Here is a 6,109-nt window from a genome sequence, read left to right as displayed (position 1 = left end):
CCGAGCTGGACTTTGTAAGAAAAGAGAGCAGAACCAGAATCTTGAAGAAACCTTACAGATGGTTTCTTCAAAATTGGCACAAAAAGAAGAAGAGGTGTATTGCCTGATGGAGGACAAAGAAAAATCGCTTGTAGACTTGAAGAAAGAGAAAGAAGCGAAGCTTCAGATGCAGAAAGATATGGAGATCCACCAAAGTGAGCTTGTGGCTCTGCAGGATGAGCTGTTCCGCTCCCAGGGTCATGTGACCAGCAAGGAGAGCGAATTGGAGAGTCTGGTCCAGCAGTTGTCACTCAAGGAGGAAGAAGTGAATGTTCTGTCTGAGGCATATCGGGCTCTACAAAGTGATCACCAGGCTAGGTTGGTAGCCATGGAAGAGCTCGAGAAGGAGAAAGTGGTAATGGCTCATAAGGTGCAGAGCCTGGAGGCGCAGAACAAAATGCACATTAAGTCTCATGCAGCTACCTTGGAAGGCAGATCTCCAAACAAGAGGCTCAGCTAAAAGTCTATGAGCAGAAAGTGTCCGAGATGGAGCTACTGAGTAAAGACAATGAGCAGATGAAACAACAACTGCTGTCCCTGGAAGATACTGTCAATGACTTGACAGACTTGCTAGAAAGAGAGAAGGTGAACTCCTCTAAACTCAAGAGTGAGCAGCAGAAAAACTTAAAGCTGGAAGGGGACATGAAGGTCCTAAAAGAAGGCAGTGACCAGGCTGCAGCAGAACTGCACAAAGAGAAACTTGCCGTTGGGAGACTTGAAGCGCAAATTGCTCAGTTGTATGAAGAACTCAGAATGAAAACCGAGAGTCCGCAGATAAAGCTGCTGGAGATGGAGAAGCCTCCTCTAAAAGTGTCAGAGTCTGAACGAAGGGCTCAAGAAACAAAGCAGCCGAAGCAAGTCTCACAAGAAGCTCCGGAGTCTGGATGCAGAGTCCGTGATTAGAAAAATAAAGGCGGTACAGACTTGGATGGTCGGGGCCAGCGAAGCTCACACTACAGTCCAGCCTTTGGTGAGAGAAGGCAGAGGCCTGAAAGGACTACCTTGTTTGCAGCCAGTGTCCAGGGCGTTGCCTTGAGCAACATGAAGAAGGTAGGAGGCTCCAAGGAAGCCTTTGGAACACCAGTTGTGAAGAACAGTTTCTATAAAGTGAAGCTGAAAGTTCCTGAAGACTTACAGCAGATGTGCGTAAAGGAATCGGCTCATAAAGACTTTTCAAAGGCAGTGGAAGCCTTTTCGGTGTCTTATGACTCAGAGAATGCTCAGCTGGTCATCTTGTCTGACAATGAAGTTACCATTAAGAGGGTGAACATGTTGGGTAACATTCATTTCCAAAATCTTCGTACAAAATTGTCTGTGATATCGAGAATCAAAGAAGCCAGAAAGAATCTGGAAAGCTTATGTCTGTCAGTATCTAGATTCCATGTGCAGTTTGATGTACGAAAAGACTTGATGCGCTCAGTAATCGGCACTCGTGGCACAAATATACAACAAGCAAGGAGAATCCCTGGGGTGACTGCTGTTATTCTTGATAAAGATACATGTACGTGTCATGTGTATGGTGAGAACCAAGATGCTGTGAAAAGGCAAGAAGTTACCTGGAGTTGGCTGAGGTGGTAATGCGGGTTCCCTGAAACTTGGTGGGAAAAGTCATTGGGAAGAAAGGAAGGCACATTCAGAAGGTTGTCGACCAGTCAGCGGTTGTTAGAGTGAGAGTTGAGAGTAATAAGAAGAGCTCCCAAGACGAGGGAATGGTCCCCTTTGTATTCCTGGGCACAAAGGACAGTGCAACCATTCTACTGGACTGCCACCTCAAAAGGTTGAAGAAAGTGGACCAACTTCAGCTAACTCGACCAAAGAGAAGGACAGATGCATGGTCGTGTGTGCACTGTCTTTTGAAGACAAGTGCTCATCCCCGGTGGTCTGAGCAGAGGGGGGGGATATGTGACAGTGTGGCAAGGAAAGGGTGCATTTCCCACACTGATCCTGCAGAAATCTCCACCTGTGGACTAATCAATGAGGCAGCAGAAAGAGGAAGGGTCCTTAAAAGCAAGAGACGGCCTAGGAGTTATTTTTATGTTTTGTTTATTTTATTTATCCTGCACCCCGTTTAATAAACCTGGTGAGGAGCCAGAATTGCAGAAAGGACTCGCTGTTTGCCGGTTTATTGTGGAAAAACGTGTCCTTTGGCTACGGCAAAGGACGATCCCAGAGTGAAACCCTTTACAGTTGTTACAGTATAAATCTGTTCAACATGTTACAAAGTGACTGCCCTAGAGACTTGAACTCTAATTACCTGTTGAAACAAAGTATTTATGCTGGCAAGCTTTTCTCTATGTTTACTATTGACTGAGTACTGAGAGAATCTATTGGGATTTATAGTTGCCGGCTGACTTTTCATTCATGGTTGCTATTGGTTACTGCTATCGAATTGATATTTATACATATTGCGCCATCTTTGAAGGAGAAAATGAGCGCACCAATTAGATGAACTTATATTTATACACCCTTTTTTAAGTGGTCACATTTTTAATATTTTAATATCTGTATATTTATACACTTCACCCCAATTTATTTTTTATTAGCATATTTAATTTATAAATATGTTAAAATTTCTGGCACCAGTTGATTTAAAAAAGGAAAAAAAAATGTTTATCCACCGGAGTACCCCTTTATAGCAAGCACAAGTCCTGTATAAGTTCCGTCCAGCTAGGCCAAAGCCTACAAGTCTGCAGCCACATCTAATCTGTAAGTCTCATTTATGTGTACAAGCCAGGTCTCTACTGTCCCTACCAAAGTCATAACAGTAGCACAGTGGCCTGCATCATCATTATTAGCACTACAAGTCCAAGCAAGCCTGAGAGGTTCCATGTGTCCCGGTCACCTCTGTAAGAACTGTTATACTGCCTTCTTTAGTAAAGTTCCAGTTGCATCAAAACCTGCTTTGGACTCTCATTTAATAAATGCTATTTCTGGGTTAGTTGTCATCAGTGCTACACCAAACAACCACATCCTGTCGTCACGAACACTAGGGGTTACCAACATCTCACCCCAGGGGTTAATACCATCTCACCCCACCACCTACTACACTACACGCTGTGGTCCCGCCATACACCGTCACCACACAATCAACTTTGATGGCGGCGTCTAAACAGTTAATGCCGGGTATTAGCCCGAGTGGCGATGTCCAGCATTAACCCTGGGTCCTGGCTGCTGATAGCAACTGGTACCCATGGGGTATGAAGCATGCTCAGCTTGTGAGAACGCTTCAAACCCTGGAAACTGGACTAGGGTGTTCAGGTATGCCCTGCGTCCTTAAATACCAGGACACAAGGGCATACCTGTATGCCCTGCATCCTTAAAGGGGTACTCCACTGGAAAACATTTTTTCTTAAATTAACTGGTGCCAGAAAGTTAAACAGATTTGTAAATTACTCCTATTAGAAAGTCTTAATCCTTTCAGTAGTTATCAGCTGCCGTATGAACCACAGGAAGTTATTTTCTTTTTTAACTTCCTTTCTGTCTGACCACAGTTCTCTCTGCTGACACCGCTGTCCATTTTAGGAAGTGTCCAGAGCAAATCCCCATATAAAAGCTCTCCTGTTCTGTACAGTTCCTAAAATGGACAGAGGTGTCAGCAGAGAGCACTGTGTTCAGGCAGAAAGGAAATTCAAAAAGAAAAGAACTTCCTGTGGATCATATGGCAGCTGATAACTACTGGAAGGATGAAGATTTTTTAATAGAAGTAATTTAATTTTTTTTTAAATAGAACTTCCTGAGGAACATTTCCAGTGGATTAAGGGGTTAATGATACCACTTTTGTGTAGTTCTGGCTTTTTGATCACCTTTTATTCAATTTTTCTGGAATGTGATGGCACTAAAAATTCCAAAAACCAAAATTGTGGATTTTTGACTACATGTAATCAGCACTCAATTGCTTAGGGCTCCCTAAGGCAGCCTTTAACAATCATTGATTCTTGGAAGCCCAAGGAGCATAGGTAAGGCCTTCAGCTTCCTCAACAACCCATGGGCACCCTGTAATCACATGGGCACCTTGCAATTGCCAATGGGTCCTTTAGAAAGCAAGGATTACCAGCATTTAATGTTTAAATGCTTTTATCGATATTGATCACGGCATTTATCCATTTTAATGACGGACATCAGAGATTGCTCTGATGTCCATCATTACTGGCACCTGCCTGTTATGACGTTGACTTGACTCGCAGGCCCACACTATTTTGCCCTCACCCAACCCATGATGAACTGGTACGTCATGGATCAGGAAGGAGTTAATTTGATGCAAAATCCTGTGTGAAAAACTTGGCAGCAAAATTCGCATGTGTGAACATACCCATAAAAACCATAGTCAACCATGTATTTTACTACAGGGAGTCCTGAAAAATAAAATCAAATGTGTATCTTGCAGAGTAGTTTTTTTGCAGTAAAAATCTATGGGAAATTGTGTGCTGTATACAATGGCTAAACATGTTGGGTCACATATTCAATCATATGCACCAAACAAGAATCATAGTGGTGTAGAGAGAGGTTAATAAATGAGATGTTTTTAACTTTTTAAGTGATATTTATTTTACAGTACAGATTTTTAAACCGGGGCCAGTAATTGTATCAGTTAACCATCTTAGCCAAACCAATGTAAAAAACAATAACAAACTAGAATGCTTTGTGTCCTTTTATCTCCTGCTCTCCACAATAATTAATATTACAGAGAACAATTTGTAATTATCCGGCTGTAATGTGCAATCAATTCATTAATCATCAAGATGTGCAATGATGTGGGAATAGCAAAGTTTAAGCAGCAAAAGGATCAGTGACTGTTTACTGCATAGTCTATGATTACAGGCCAAGACTATATTTTATTGAAAACTATTTGTAAGGGCGCATTCACACCACCTTTTTGCAATACAGTTCCCGTATCAGGTTTTTGATGAAAAATGGATTCCTCAAAACCAGATTAAACTGTATCAAAAAGTGTGTACAAATTTCAACCCGTATACACTTAAAAACCGTATACGGTTTGAAAAATGATGTCCGGTAGCATCCGTTTTTTAAGAAAAAAATGTACACGTTTTTAACTTTTCACTCCATTTTGAATAAAGTTTCACTTGTTTGATTGAAATTCCAAGAAAAAAAACTGTGCAAAGTCAAAAAACGTATGGTGAAAACTGGATGGAATCGAATGCACATACGGTTCTGTAAGGTTAACATTGTCTCCCCTTGACGTATACGGTTTAATACAGTTTTTCACCCGGACAAAAAACTGTGGTAGACTACGGTTTTGGGTATGGGAAAAAAAACTGACAAAAACCGTACAGGGTGCAAAACGGACACAACCTGATGCATCTTTTGGCATACGGTTTTCAATGGAGAGTCAATGCATAGACCCCATTTTGGAAACTACACACCTCACAGAATTTAATAAGGGGTGCAGTGAGTATTTACCCCCCACTGGCCTTTGACAGATCTTTCGAACAGTGGGCTGTGCAAATGAAAAATAAAAATTTTCATTTTCACGGACCACTGTTCCAAAAATCTGTCAGACGCTTGTGGGGCGTAAATGCTCACTGTACCCCTTATTGCATTACATTAGGGTGTAGTTTCCAAAATGGAGTCCCATGGGGTCCACTGTTCTGGCACTATGCGGGCTTTGAAAACACACATGGCCTTCAATTTCAGACACCTTCTCTTGCCAAAAGAACAATGTTGCTCCTTCTTTTCTGAGCATTGTAGTTCGCCCTCAGAGCACTTTACATCTACATATTGGGTATGTTCTTAATCAGAAGAAATGGGGTTTCAAATTTTGGGGGGCTTTTTTTTCTATTCTCCCTTGTGAAAATGAAAAATGTACACCAGCATTTTAGTGACATTTTTTTATTTTTTGTTTTCACATCCAAATTTAATGAAAATTTGTTAAAAACCTGTGGGGTGTTAAGGCTCACTATACCCCTTGTTATGTTCCGTGAGGGGTGTAGTTTCCAAAATGGGGTCACATGTGGGTATTTATTGTTTTGCGTTTATGTCAGAACCGCTGTAAAATCAGCCACCCCTGTGCAAATCACCAATTTAGACCTCAAATGTACATAGTGCGCTCTCA

The 6,109-nt window shown here is 41.7% G+C and overlaps 1 pseudogene; it reads left to right on the top strand.

Moving 5' to 3' along the window:
- Nucleotides 1–1,019: 1,019 nt before the first annotated feature.
- LOC130273145 (fragile X messenger ribonucleoprotein 1 homolog) lies at nt 1,020–4,737 on the top strand (annotated as a pseudogene).
- Nucleotides 4,738–6,109: the final 1,372 nt, after the last annotated feature.

The sequence above is a fragment of the Hyla sarda genome, chromosome 1 (assembly GCF_029499605.1).
Source record: "Hyla sarda isolate aHylSar1 chromosome 1, aHylSar1.hap1, whole genome shotgun sequence".
NCBI classification, from domain to species: Eukaryota; Metazoa; Chordata; class Amphibia; order Anura; family Hylidae; genus Hyla; species Hyla sarda.
The sequence above is the reverse complement of the archived record's forward strand: the minus strand, read 5'-3'. Positions and strand labels throughout refer to the sequence as shown.